The sequence below is a fragment of the Schistocerca cancellata genome, chromosome 7 (genome assembly GCF_023864275.1).
Source record: "Schistocerca cancellata isolate TAMUIC-IGC-003103 chromosome 7, iqSchCanc2.1, whole genome shotgun sequence".
NCBI classification, from domain to species: Eukaryota; Metazoa; Arthropoda; class Insecta; order Orthoptera; family Acrididae; genus Schistocerca; species Schistocerca cancellata.
In genome coordinates, this window is record NC_064632.1 from 199850300 (window position 1) to 199866101 (window position 15802).

The following is a 15802-nucleotide window of genomic DNA, read 5'->3' on the forward strand; positions in this document are numbered from 1 at the left end:
GATTCGCATGTAAAATCCGGAGCGAAGGGGGAAACGCAGTTTATAAAGTAACATAGCACAAATATATATTCTGTAGTGTGTCTCTGTTATTATCAGAAAGATTGTGGGAACCCTGTGTTGTAGTACTGAAGCACAAGTAAAACTTTTGGGCTCCGTCTGACGCGTAAAATTAGTTTTGCTTTATTTCTATTCCACATAAACTATAGAAATTTACTAACCCATAAGGTTCTTTTCATATGAATGACATGTCCTGCTGAGCAGGGAGAAGTAGGGAACCAGCGGAAAAACGCGAATATGCTCTTGTTTAAAAAAGTGACTGAAAAGTGGGGTAGAAGCTGCCTCACTCTACCTTCAACACTTTTAAAAACTTTTCAAAAATTTCGGGCATGAGAACATATTCGCGTTTTTTTATGCTGAGAAAGAAGCAGTGGGAGTGGCAGTGGGAAAAAGACTGAAAAGTAATCAGTACTGGAAGACAGTAGACAGTGGTTGTTGAATACATACAACGAAGGAGACAGTGTGACAGAAAAAAGGGAAACAATGCCAGTATGGGAGAGAAAGGGACACAATGGCAGTGGAAGATAGTTGTCAGAATCATGCTAGGAAAAGAGTGAAGGGGATAGTGGAGTGGAAAAGTAATAAAGAGGAAGACAATGTGGAGATATGTGAGAGCCTGTGATAATGAGGGAATGCATAACAATGACAATGAGGAAGAGAGAAATAGTGACAGTGAGAAAGGACAGCAACCGAGGGATGGAATGAATGAGATATTAGCAGTAAGAGAGAGCAAGAGGGAGACAGGGACAACAGTAGCCGGACTTAATGGAGGGGACTCTGGCTGTGAAACAGGGGACAGTGGAGTTAGAGAGGCACAAAGAGATAATGGCAGTGAGTTGGGCTGAATAAGTGAGTGAGAATGGGCAAGCAGAAGTGGATGAGTATGAGCGACTTACAGCGATGGACTGATGGGTCTAGCGAGCTACAGTTAGGGGACGTTGTGGGGTCGAGAGCTGAGTGGCGTGTTAAAAAGAGCACGAAGACGTTCGCATGCCAATGATTTTGGAAACATTTTTAAAGGTGCTGAGGGAGGCAGAACGAGGCAGCTGGTACCCCACATTTCAATCAGAGTCATTTAAACAGGAGCATATTCGCTTTTTGTGCTCCTGTAGCAGCATTTTTCCGCTTGTTAGGCAACATGACTAAGATTTTTGAAGGTTTTCTAGGTGATTAATACTATTTTTAATGCTGTGACTGACTAGTTACAGTGCTCAAACATTACTCGAACCAGGAAACGTATCTTACGCTACCGGCAAGAGATGCATCCTAACCAGTTTCAGAAGCAGCTCATTTGGGTCAGTAATGTTAACGGCGTAAAACAAAGCGACAACAGTATTTGCTTTAAGTTATAATATTTGCGGCTTCTACGAATTTCACAGTGGCCTGACTTAGTGCCTCTTGGGTAGACTTGGTCGTATGATACAGGCATAACAGGGAGAGGGAGCTAGAATCAAAGACAGGGTGGTTCACAATCTCGCTGAGAAGATTTGAGGACGATATGTCAAACTCAGCGGACGTTTTTTGTCAAAGAACAAACCTTTTTAACCGCTTCATTTACACGTCCGGTGAATGATACGAGAAGCATGGTAGTCAGACAGTAGTTGCTTATGGTTCTATTTTTAAGCCTTCCACTAGTGTTAAACAGTTACGCACATATGCGTTTCTGGACTTTTTTTGAGCTAACTCATACGATACAGCGAGACAAGGGCAGTTGAAGAGAGGCACCTCGTGACTACGACAATAGGGATCCCCAAAAAGTACTATCCACCTCACGGTGCGTTTGCTGTGCTTGATCAACATTCTCGAGTTACGGGTAGTTTACATCCCGTGTATATTGGGGTTGGACGGCTTTGGGATACTGTGTTACAGAGGTTTAGTAATGTACTTCCAATTAGTTCGCGTGCAGTGACATATACAACAGGTTTAAGATGCATAACCTTTCGAAAGATATTGCAGGATTAAACCCTATGCATGTTCCACTTTGCAGAAGGTGCGGGAGCATTATATTTCGCACGTAGTACGGAATTTAGTTACTGGTATCTTCATCAGTGGAAGGGAAGAGGACGTAGACGAAAATGAGGTGGGAGATATGATACAGCGAGAAGAATTTGACAGAGACTGAAAGACCCAAGTCGAAACACGGCTCCTGGAGTACACTAGTGATAGCCTTGGGAGAGTCACCCGTGACCAATTTGAGGAGATGGGACATGGATAAACTGAAAGAATCAGAGGTTGTAGAGAGCTTCAGGGAGAGCATTAGGGAACGATTGACAAGAATGGGGGAAAGAAATTCAGTAAAAGAATAATGGGTAGCTTTGAGAGATGAAATAGTGAAAGCAGCAGAGGATCAAGTAGGTAAAAAGACGAGGGCTAGTAGAAATCCGTGGGTAACAGAAGAGATATTGAATTTAATTGAAGAAAGGAGAAAATATAAAAAGGCAGTAAATGAAGCAGGCAAAAAGGAATACAAAAGTCTCAAAAATGAGATCGACAGGAAGTGCAAAATAGCTAAGCAGGGATGGCTAGAGGACAAATGTAAGGATGTAGAGGCTTATCTCACTAGGGGTAAGATAGACACTGCCTACAGGAAAATTAAAGAGACCTTTTTGAGAGAAGAGAACCACTTGTATGAATATCAAGAGCTCAGATGGAAACCCAGTTCTTGAGGACAATATTATAGAAATGGAAGAGAATGCAGATGAAGATGAAAGAGGAGATATGGTACTGCGTGAAGACTTTGACAGAGCACTGAAAGACCTATGTCGAAACAATGCCCCGGGAGTAGACAAAATTCCATTAGAACTACTGACAGCCTTGGGAGAGCCAGGCCTAACAAAACTCTACCATCTACCGAGCAAGATGTATGAGACAGGTGAAATACCCTCAGACTTCAAGAAGGATGCAATAATACCAATTCCAAAGAAAGCAGGTGTTGACAGGTGTCATTATTACCGAACTATCAGTTTAATTAGTCAGCATTGGAAAACACCAACACCAATTATTTACATAAGAATGGAAAAACTGGTAGAAACTAATCTAGGGGAAGAGCAGTTTAGATTCCGAAGAAATGTAGGAATACGTGAGGCAATACTGACCCCACTACTGCCGGCCTGAGTGGCCGAGCGGTTCTAGGCGCTTCAGTCTGGAACCGCGCGACCACTACGGTCACAGGTTCGAATCCTGCCTCGGGCTTGGATGTGTGTTTTGTCCTTAGGTTAGTTAGGTTTAAGTAGTTCTAAGTTCTAGGGGACTGATGATCTCAGCAGTTAAGTCCTATAGTGCTCAGAGGCATTTTTTTTTTTTTTTTTGATCCCACGACTTCTCTTAGAAGATAGCTTAAGGAAAGGCATACCTACTTTTATATCATTTGTAGACTTAAAGAAAGCTTTTGACAATGTTAACTGGAATACTCTCTTTGAATTTCCGAAGGTAGCAGGGGTAAAAAAGAGGGAGCGAAAGTGTATTTGCAACTGTTACAGAAATCAGACGGCAGTGACAAGAGTTGAGGGGCATGAAAAGGAAGCAGTGACTGAGAACGGAGTGAGACAGCATTGTAGCCTATCCCAGATGTTATTCAATCTGTACACTGAGCAAGTAGTGAAGGAAACCAAAGAAAAATTTGCAGTAGGATAGTTCAGGGAGAAGAAATAAATCCTTTGAGGTTTGTCGATGACTTTATAACTGTGTGAGAAGCAGAAGATCAGTTGAACGGAATGGATAGGGCCTTGAAGGGAGGATACATGATGAACATCAACAAATTCAAAACAAGGATAATGGTATGTAGTCGAATTAAATAAGACGATCCTGAGGCAACTGGATTAGGGAACGAGACGCTAAAAGTAGTAGACGAGTTTTGCTATTGGGGTAGCACAATAACCAATGATGCCGAAGTAGTGGGGAGATAGAATATTGAGTGGCAATTGGAAGAAATGCGTTTCTCAACAAGAGAAATTTGTTAACATTATATACTTAAGTGTTACGGCGTCTTCTCTGAAGGTATTTGTCTCTAGTGTAGCAGTGTATGGAAGTGAAACATGGGCAAGAAGATAGTAGAAGCTTCTGAAATGTGGTGTTGCAGAAGAATGCTGAGGGTAGATCGCATAAGTAATGAGGAGGCACTGAACAGAACTGGGGAGACAAATAACCTGTGGCACAACTTTCCTAAAAGAAGGGATCCGTTGACACATTCTGGGACATGAATGGATCATCAGTTTAGTACTGGAGGGAAGTGTGGAGGATAAAAATTGTAGAGGCAGACCAACAGATGAAGAAGAATTTTGGTTGCAGAAGTTATTCGGTGATGAAGAGTCTTGCACAGGTTACAATAACACGGAGAGCTGCATCGAACAAGTCTTGACTGAAGAGCAACACAACTTTATCTTTATCAAAATACTTATGTAATATCTTCCCCACACTCAGGTTCTATTGTGTCATTTATTGTAGCAGCTGGAATAATCTCCATAGAGGCACCGCAAACCAATGTAACGTCCGTAGTCGATGGTACTTCCCACCTACTTCCAAGTAATTTTCCGTCCCATTAGCGCATAGAACGAGGAAGGGTAACTATATGCCACCTAATACGCCCTAATTCCTCGTATGTCATTGTCGTGATCCGTACGAAGGATACGCTCTGGGGAAATCAGAATTTTACACATTCCTGGAATACCGGATCTCTAAATTTATTATATATTATTCGATAGGATTTCATGAGAAGGATGTCTTCCTTCAAATGTCTTATTTTAGTCTCACTTTAGTAGGAGATGTGTCGATCTGTTCTGAGTCTAGCCTCTAAATTTGTCCGATGTCTGCTGTCATGTCTACTTGATAAAGGCTGGAGCAATGCCCTAGAATTGGCCAAACTATCAATTTTCTTTACAAATGCTCATGATATGATAAGAAACTAAATGCTGAAACTACGTGGAAGCAACCTGCTGGAAGCTGTGAGGATGTTAATCAACAAATGCATCCACTCTGGAACAATACCAGAAAAACAGAGAAGTGCTGAAATGATACCACTCTTCAAAAAGGGCGATAAAGAAAGCTTGTTGAACTATCGTCAGATCAGTTTGCTATCACATCTTTACAAACTTCTGACTAAAGTTGAAAAAAAACTCCTGACAAAAAACTGGTTTTTTATCAACTATAGTCGAAGCGCCTGATATTTTGGTAGCGCTACTGGATGAGTGGCTTCACCTGACTATGGCACACTTGTATAAACTTATGGGCTTCTTCCCCCCCGAACTGAGGCCATTATCAAGGCTAGACGCAATTTTGCTCGGTATTAGCGTGACGACTCCAATGAGAGCGTGCTGAAAAATCAGTGCCTCCGAACTTCTTGAGGTTTCTCGGTATCGGTTGAGTTATTATGTCAAGCATATTAGTTGGTCGGCTTTCTCGCTTCCCTGACAAGTTGAGCGCTCTGCCGTTAGGGGACTCCGAATTGCTGTCTGTAAGATGGCGGTGTGTAAAGTAACTTTGTCTGTGCTTGAGAAACAGGGTGCTGTAATTAAGTTTTTAATCGCAGAAGAGTTTCGTCCTCATGGCGCACCCTCTCCTTGAGCATAACAGTGTCAGACCGCACCGAGCACTGCGACATCTGCAACAATGCGACGCCTTCGGTTCTCTGTCATCGATCATTCTCCATACAACCACGAATTAGCACCATCCGATATTGATCTGTTTCCAAATCGTAAAGAACGCTGTCGAGGACTTCGCTTTGATAGTGATGAAGCGTTGCAAGCAGAGGTGAGGTTGTGGCTCCGTCAACACAGTCAAAAATTTTACAGTGACTGTTTCAACAAACTGGTATAAATGTGTTCGTTGCTTGGGTGACTATGTTGAGAAATAAATTTGTAGACATGAGGAATAAAGGTGTAGAATGTTAATAATATTTGTTTTATTTTACAAGTTTTCAGAGCTTTCACATAAAAATTCGAAGAGGTTCTTTCTCAGTACACCCTCGTAATTTTTTGTTACATTTTTTTTTAAATTTCTTTGGGAGAGGTGTATGCACTGAGAGTACAATCTGTCACGTTATATTTTGTAAATTTTGACCAATGTTGCTGCTCAAATGAATGGAATACACTAATTGCATCTGGTATTACGAAGATTCTTACATTTCTTACAGTTGGAGCAGCCGGCCAGTGTGGCTGAGCGGTTCTAGGCGCTTCAGACTGGAACCGCGCGATCGCTACGGTCACAGGTTCGAATCCTGCCTTGGGCAAGGATGTATGTGATGTCCTTAGATTAGTCAGGTTTAAGTAGTTCTAAGTTCTAGGGGACTGATGACCTCAGATGTTGAGTCCCACAGTGATCAGAGCAATTTGAACCATTTGAACAGTTGGAGCATATTGAATCGTGTTCCGAACGGCAATATAAATTCATTGTTAGGACGTATTCTCTCGAAATAAGCTGGACAAAAAGTGTTGACCTAAATAAAAACAATACTTTTCGACCGAAAGCCCACCGACTTGCACTGGACGACCGAGGGCCTTTCGCCAAAACCTCGCAGTTCTGTGTTGCCTTATTAGAAATCGTTAGCACCGCTCACGTGCCACTGGCGAATCCTTGGAACGTAGGGTGCTGCCGAATGCTGGAGCTACGCATCGTCTCGGAAGGAATGAGATGTGGCGGTCGCGCTCCCCAGCCGGGGGGGGGGGGGGGGGGGGCAGCCCACTGCCTACTGACATGGATCTGACGCAATACCTGCCGTGACCCGGTTCTCTCCCGCTGCGTCGTACTCTCACTGCCATCCATTACTCGTAATTATTCCCGCTCTGCTACGTGGAGAATGAATTTCTCAGCTGCGTGCCGTCGCTTCGCTAGCTGTATACGAGATAACGCCGCTCTGTCTGTAACAGCTCTCCTATGGAAGACACATGACAATCTTGTCTCAGCTGTCTCAGGCTGTCCTACATGCGCTTAATATATTTGTGTATTTCTCCGTAATGTAATCAGTACAGCAAGTGAGACATTTAAGGAAATGTTGTACCACTTTTCCCGCCTCTCTGTAGGAATCAGCATGGGTTTCGGAAAAGACGACCGTGTGAAACCCAGCTACTCGTCCACGAGACTCAGAGGGCCATAGACACGGGTTCCCAGGTAGATGCCGTGTTCCTTGACTTCCGCAAGGCGTTTGATACAGTTCCCCACAGTCGTTTAATGAACAAAGTAAGAGCATATGGACTATCAGACCAATTGTGTCATTGGTTTAAAGAGTTCCTAGATAACAGAACACAGCATGTCATTCTCAATGGAGAGAAGTCTTCCGAAGTAAGAGTGATTTCAGGTGTGCCACAAAGAAGTGTCGCAGGACCGTTGCTATTCGCAATATATATAAATTACCTTGTGGATAACATCGCAAATTCGCTGAGGCTTTTTGCGGATGATGCTGTAGTATATCGAGAGGTTGTAACAACGGAAAATTGTACTGAAATGCAGGAGGATCTGCAACGAACTGACGCATGGTGCAGGGAATGACAATTGAATCTCAATGTAGACAAGTGTGTTCTGCGAATGCATAGAAAGAAAGATCCTTTATGATTTAGCTACAATATAGCAGATCAGCAGCTGGAAGCAGTTAATTCCATAAATTATCTGGGAGTAGGCATCAGGAGTGATTTACAATGGAATGACCATATAAAATTAATAATCGGTAAAGCAGATGCCAGACTGAGATTGATTGGAAAAATCCTAAGGAAATAAAGTCCGAAAACAAAGGAATTAGGTTACAGTACACTTGTTCGCCCACTGCTTGAATACTGCTCACCGGCGTGGGATCCGTACCAGATAGGGTTCATAGAAGATATAGAGAAGATCCAACGGAGAGCAGCTCGCTTCGCTACAGGATCATTTAGTAATCGCAAAAGCGTTACGGAGATGATACATAAACTCCAGTGGAAGACTTTGAAGGAGAGACGCTCAGTAGCTCGGTACGGGCTTTTGTTGAAGTTTCGAGAACATACCTTCACCGAGGAGTCAAGCAGTATATTTCTCCCTCCTACGTATATCTCGAGAAGAGACCATGAGGATGAAATCAGAGAGATTAGAGCCCTCACAGAGGCATACCGACAATCTTTCTTTCCACGAACAATACGAGACTGGAATAGAAGGGGGAACCGATAGAGGCACTCAAGTTACCCTCCGCCACACACCGTCAGGTGGCTTGCGGAGTATGGATGTAGATGTAGATGTAGATGCAGATCTGGGAGGGATGTACAATCAGTAATGCCAGAGCCATTAGCCAAACAGCAAGGCACAAGCTTGGAACATAGGGAAGGAAACAAGCGGCAAGCTGAAGCTTATTTCTTTTTGATAAAGACGACGGGGCATGTATGCATAGCGTGTTTCTCCCGCGGAAGACTGAGGTTCCACAGCTAAAGCTGCAATTAACATTTTAATCCAAAACTCCATGTGCATAATTTAGTACAATACCTAATTAGGTAAAAACTCGAATTTTAAAAAACTCAGATTTTAAAAAAACAATCCGATGAAGAATTTTCTCAAAAAGAGTTTCACGTGGACCAAAAAGAAAAAAATTATCTTTCATTTTATCAAGCAGGTGTATATCATTCTTGACGTGATCCAAACCACGTACCCCTAACATATTTCCCAGGATTCTGATCTCAAATGACTGCCCCAGTAATCGATGTTTTGCTGCGAAAACCGTTATTACCTCTGTAGAGTAGGATAAGAACTACCATTACCTTGTAAAATTTAGTGTTGATTTCTGTGTGTTACATTTTTCAATAATGAATCGAATTTTGCCACATATGTGCTGAAACAGATTAAATTTCTGGCTGAATGTTTCGTCACGTTCGGCCATCTTACAAGATATCTCAAATGTGATACTTGCTCAAGAATTCGGTAATTTTGTACAATTGTACTCCCTACTACTTCTTTCCCTTTGTGTACCAAAACTTTGTCTTATCTGTCGACAAGTTAACATTTTCTGCATAATGCGAGCTCTCCGGTTATCTACGTCATAATAGTTTATCGCCATGCCACCAGCGAAGAGCAAGGATATTTCATTCTATACATTCGATTCAGATCAACCATACAAAGAACATAGTTCTTTACAATGTCATTTCATCTAAGTACGTCTTAAATGACTACAACGACAGGATAACCGCATAGGGAACAAATCTGTCAAAACGAGAATATCAAGACTTCAGTAGATTTAATCAACAGGTGAAAACCTCTTAAAACGAGAGCTGAAATTGAACGCTTCATAGAGTTTACTTCGTAAGGAAAATATGTCAGGAAGAAAGCATTACACGAACTCTTTAGCAGGTTTAATTCATAAGAGGAAATATGTCAGAATAAAAGCGTAAAAGGAATGCTTCAGCAGGTTTAATCCATAGGGAGAAATCTTCCAAAATGAGAGCTTAATACGAGCGTATCAGAAGATTTAATCCACCAGGCAACACTTGTAAAAGAGGGAGCTTATGGAGAATGCTGCAACAGTTAAAATCCATCTGAGGAAACCTATTAAACTGAGAAGGTGAACGCTTCAGTATTTTAATTCGTGTGGAGGAAAATCATCAAGAAGAGAGCCCACATGGATACATCAGCAGATTTAATCCATGGGGATAAGCTGTGAAAACGATACCATAAGACGAATGTTTCAGTAGGTTTACTTTACTACGGAAAATCTGTCAGAATGAGAGCTTATGAAGAGTGCTTAAGCAGATTTAATCCAAAGGGGAAAACGTGTCAATCAAGAGAGTTGCGCATGAACGCTTCAACAGGTAAACCTGCCAAAAAGTGGGCCTCTGATGAATGATTACACGGAAAAAATCTGTCAGAGAAAATCTGTTAGAGAACATAATGTGAACGCTTCAGAAGGTTGCATTCATTGGGAACAATCTGTCAAAAAGAGAGCTTAATAAGGAAGGCTTCAGCAGGTTCAACCACAAGTGACATCCTGTCAAACAGAGAGCGTAGCGTGAACGTTTCAGCAAGTTTCACCATAGGTAAAAGGCTGTTAAAAATATAACCGTACATGAACGCTTCAGCAGGTGTGTTCTGCGGCTCCTTTGGTTTCGGTCTGTGGCAGAGAAGGTTGGCCTAAGCGAAGCGACCAGACAGCTTGGCGGCTGCGTTTGACCCGGGGCTGTGCCGCCCCTCCCCCTTTCCCCCATCCCCTGCTTCTCTCTTCACCTGAGCTTTCCTTTCCACTCATCTCCTCTCCTCTCTACTCCTTCCCTCTCCGGACGGCAGAGAGTGAACCGGCTCACGCAACACACAAACACACCTGCCGCGGGACGCAACACCTGCCGCTGCCCGACAACACCCATCGTTTCTGCCCGCCTACCACACCTGCGTGTTACTTTGGCTGATTCCCGCTCTTCTTTCTTTCTTTACCCTTCTTGTCTTCCTATCACCGTTCACAACATGTTGCATAGGAACTCCATACCTTTTTTACACAGATGTTGTATTGGTACTCAACCTTGGCTAGTTTGATAGAATTCTCCATTCCTACGGTTTGCCAGCTATCCGATTCATACCTGCAGCATCTTCCATCGTGGACGATCTGCCACAGACGTCGTATCAGTACCTGATCAATACCTGACTGTATGACTGTTTCATATTCAGTTTTCAGCAATTAATCATGCCGTAATGTGCGCTCATTCTGTTACGTTTTTGAATTTATTCGCTTTGTTATATTAGTTTTTACCATTTCTTCTCACTGAATCACTGCTTTCTTTAGTCGATCAGCCCACTTAATGAGTGGAAATTGCAAACATCCTAAGTCACATTTTTTCACAAAACGTGTTTTCTACATCTATATCCAGTCTTCTCAAGCCACCTGACGGTGTGTGGCGGAGGGTACTTTGAGTACCTCCATCGGTTCTCCCTTCTATACCAGTCTCGTATTGATCGTAGAAAGAAAGATTGTCGGTATGCCTCTGTGTGGGCTCTAATCTCTCTGATTTTATCCTCTTCGCGAGATATACGTAGGAGGGAGCAATATACTGCTTGACTGCCCGGTGAAGGTATGTTCTCGAAACTTTGACAAAAGCGCGTACCGAGCTGCTGAGCGTCTCTCTTGCAGAGTCTTCCACTGTAGTTTATCTATCATCTCCGTAACGCTTTCGGGATTACTAAATGATCCTGTAACGAAGCGCACTGCTCTCCGTTGGATCGTCTCCTCCTCTTCTATCAACCCTATGTGCTACGGATCCCACAACGGTAAGCAATATTCAAGCAGTGGGCGAACAAGTGTACTGCAACTTACTTCCTTTGTTTTCGGATTGCATTTCCTTAGGATTCCTCTAGTGAATCTCAGTCGGGCATCTGCTTTACCAACGATTAATGTTATATGGTCATTCTATTTTAAATCACTCCTAATCCCTACTCCCACATAATTTATGTTGCTGACCTGCTATATTGTAGCCGGCTGAAGTGGCCGTGCGGTTAAAGGCGCTGCAGTCTGGAACCGCAAGACCGCTCCGGTCGCAGGTTCGAATCCTGCCTCGGGCATGGATGATTGTGATGTCCTTAGGTTAGTTAGGTTTAACTAGTTCTAAGTTCTAGGGGACTAATGACCTCAGGAGTTGAGTCCCATAGTGCTCAGAGCCATTTTTTTGCTATATTGTAGCTAAATGACAAAGGATCTTTATTTCTATGTATTCGCAGCACGTTACACTTGTCTACATTGAGATTCAATTGTCATTCCCTGCACCATACGTCAATTCGTTGCAGATCCTCGGTATTTCTTTGTTCTCGGTACTTTTTGGGGCGCCCTTAGACTTGTTACAAGTGTTAAGTCGTGGGGAAAATGTTCCAAACATTCATTAATAGATAGCGCATGATCTTTGGGGCAAGCAATGATTCCTTCCAGCGTGTGTGTGAAATCCTAAGGGACCGAACTGGTGAGGTCATCGGTCCCTAGACTTAGACACTACTTAAATTAACTTATGCTAATAACAACACACACACCCATGTCCGTGGGAGGACTCGAACCTCCGGCGGGAGGGGCCGCGCAATCCGTGACTTGGCGACTGAGACCGCGCGGCCACTCCGCGCGGCGATTCCTTCCAGCGTTCCAAGTGCTACAGGTCAACGTCGGCTCTATTTAGCCCGGGATGCTTTAAATACATAACACACAGAGACTTGACAATTATAGAGAAACGAAGAAAGGAAGTCACGTCCTTTGTTCCATAAGATTTACACAATTTTGTGCATCAGCTGAAGCCAGGAACCCATTTCATGTAACTATAATGGATACAACTGACTTCTCTGGTTTTAAAAATGCAGCTGAAACATTGTTTTCACTGCAAGCCTGTAAGATCTCCATCTGCAGTATGATCAAAGTGTCTGGTACTCATCCGTATTGCATAGGTAACTGCATGGAGTGAAGTCTGCTTCCTAAATAGTGGCGTTCAAGCTTTTGACTTGTTGGGTGACCTCGCTTGGCGTCGCCTGGAGGACGGAACAGCCTGGATTTGAGAGTATCTAATGTGCACAACGTTCCACGTGAAGGTGGTGGAAATGACGTAGCACAGACAGCTTGCACCGTGGCCAAAAATGGTTCAAATGGCTCTAAGCACTATGGGACTTCTAGGTCATCAATCCCCTAGACTTAGAACTACTTAAACCTAACTAACCAAAGAACATCACACACATCCATGCCTGAGGCAGGATTAGAAACTGCGACCGTAGCAGCAGCGCGGTTCCGGACTGAAGTGCCTAGAACCGCTCGGTCACAACGGCCGGCCGCACCGCAGCCGTGCGCTGCTCTGAACACAGACCGCATAGCAAGTAAAAAAGTTTGAGACATCAGCGATCACGGAACACAGTGGTACAGAAGGGCGTAATATCAACGTTCAGAAAACGAAAGTCCTTGCCCACGCGTCGACTTACTGGGACTCCAATATAAAAGAAGCTATAGGAATTTGCATGTGTGATAAAAATTTCAACAGGGGCAGAGTTTATAATCTGAGTGGTACCTGGACGTAAGCGAGCAGGTGATGTGGGGGACATTCCCCACCCATTTCCCTTCGCCCCTGGACTTCGGCATGGGCGGGGGTGGGGGGTTGAGCGGTGGGCGGGACAAGTTGAGGGCCCATACCGCCGCATCACCGAGTTCCTGCATTTGCGCATGCGCATACCGCCGGCCAGAAGATGTTGCCAGCAGAAGCTGAAATTCTAAGCGACGTCACCTGGTCATATATGATAGCGGAATAAACACTGGTAGCAGTTACTTCTGTAAAATATCTGGGAGTGTGTGTACGGAACGATTTGAAGTGGAATGATCATATAAAATTAATTGTAGGTAAGGCGGGTGCCAGGTTGAGATTCATTGGGAGAGTCCGTAGAAACTGTAGTCCATCAACAAAGGAGGTGGCTTACAAAACACTCGTTCGACCTATACTTGAGTATTGCTCATCACTGTGTGATCCGTAACCAGGTCGGTTTGACAGAACAGATAGAGAGGATCCAAAGAAGAGCGGCGAGTTTCGTCACCGGGTTATTTGGTAAGCTTGATAGCGTTACGGACATGTTTAGTAAACTCAGGTGGCAGACACTGCAAGAGAGACGCTCTGCTTCGCGGTGTAGCTTGCTGTCCAGGTTTCGAGAGGGTGCGTTTCTGCATGAGGTATCGAACATATTGCTTCCCCCTACTTATTTATACCTCCCGAGGAGATCACGAATGTAAAATTAGAGAGATTCGAGCACGCACGGAGGCTTTCCGGCAGTCGTTCTTCCCGCGAACCATATGCGACTGGAACAGGAAATGTAGGCAATGACAGTGGCACGTAAAGTGCCCTCCGTCACACACCATTAGGTGGCTTGCGGCTTATAAATGTAGATGTAGAATCACAAGCTTAAATGTCACCATAAAGAAAGCAGACTTCATCCGCAGCAGACAATCATCTCCTGACGAAGAAGATACTGATAATTTCCGAAAGCTCGAGTTTTAAATCCGCTTTGACGCGGTCTAAACAGCGAGGAGAATTTGTATGAGTACGCCAACGCGAATAACTTCAATGTCATTCCAAATCAGGATGGCTGGATGAGGATTGAAACATCACTCCTGCGGACGGCGCTCCTACTGTACTAGTCACAGCTCCATCTCTCTCGGTGTACAGGCGATTCAAATCTGTCCCTCACCTATCCAGCGAGGGCTATTTCTGGCGCTAGCAGGCTGATCGCCATTCGGAAATTAAAGCGACAACAGTGCAGGCTATTATACCGAGGAGTCGCGTGGCCGTGATGGATGGGCGTGGTGCCGGCGGCTCTTCTTATTGCTGGCCAGCTGCGAGTAGTGGAGCGAAACGCCAGGCGCGAACCTCTTTTTGTTTCGCGGCTCTTCTTTCCTCGCTTCGTGTCCTGAATTCCTAGACAAGTGGGTCGTCAGCACAGCATTAACGCGACCGAAGCTAAAATATAAGCTGCCAGATTCATTCCGCAAAAAGAAATCTGGTCAAGTTTGTGATGGTCAATCATACAGTACGTGTGTACTCAGCAGCTATCATTCTTGGGTTAAAAACCAATGGGGTAAAACTGATATAGGTGGTAACTGCACTGCTGCAAGAACAATAGCTCCTCCGTGGCTGATGGAAAGATAGTTATCCGCGTGTATTGTGAAGCAACACGTTGCACCTGTGCGCTCAGGTAAGAGTGGGCACAATATGAGTTGGCTGTACCTGTGCTGACGACACCATGGGGGAAGAGGTCGACGGTCGTGATGGGGATTCCCTTGAAAACGGCCGCGTTACTTTGCGCGAGGTCTACAAGGGCGTAGGTACTGCTGGACACAGCAGAATTAACCTGTTCTCATGCTGTAGCTAGAGTGCTTACGGAACACAAGCAGCCCCAGGAACTCTGTGGCTGTTAGTGAAAGCTGCAATGTGTTACTTTCCTTCACCGTTAGCTTTCTTTTAACGTGACTGGTTTCAAGGAAACGTTCGAGCGTATAAGAATGGTACTGAAACTTAGATAAGCTTTTGTATCAATGTGTGTGAAACTACAGCGGCAGGAGTCACTGTACCGAAATAAAAGAGCTTCCCATGTAAGTTTCGAGGGCTACTCAGAAAGTAGGGAACGTTTTTGCATTAAAAAAAACTAAGTACAAGAAATACGTTTTATTATACACATCTGAAAGAGCGACTGACATACTACATTTCCACATAGTCACCAAACACATTGAGGCACTTATCGTAGCGGTGGACAAGGATTCAAATACCTTTGTCGTAAAATTCTGCCGCCTGAGACTTCAGACAGTGAGTCACGCCCGCCTGGAGTTCTGCGTCGTCATCAAAGCGCTGCGTTGCGAGCCAGTTATTCATCTTGGGAAACAAGTGCAAATCGCTTGGTGCAAGATCGGGGCTGTAGGGCGGGTGGGGGACAATTTCCCATTTGAATGCATTAAGGAGTTCTTCAGTTCGGTTTGCTGTTTGAGGTCGGGCATTGTCGTGCAAAAACAAAATTTTGGACGTCAGCTTTCCTCGGCGTTTGTTTTGAACTGCTTTTCTAAGACTGTGCAAAGTTTGACACTACCGAGCAGTATTTATGATTGATCCACGTTCGAGAAAATCAATAATAAGCACACCTTGCCTATCCCAAAACACTGTCGCCATCAAATTCCTTGCTGACAATGTTTACAAACATTTTCTTGGTTTTTTGGGGACTTTGTGTGCCGCCACCTCATGGATTGTAATTTTGTCTTGCAATTGACGTGTTTTACCCAAGTCTCGTCACGGATACGATTCGATCCAGTAATGAATCACCATGTTTG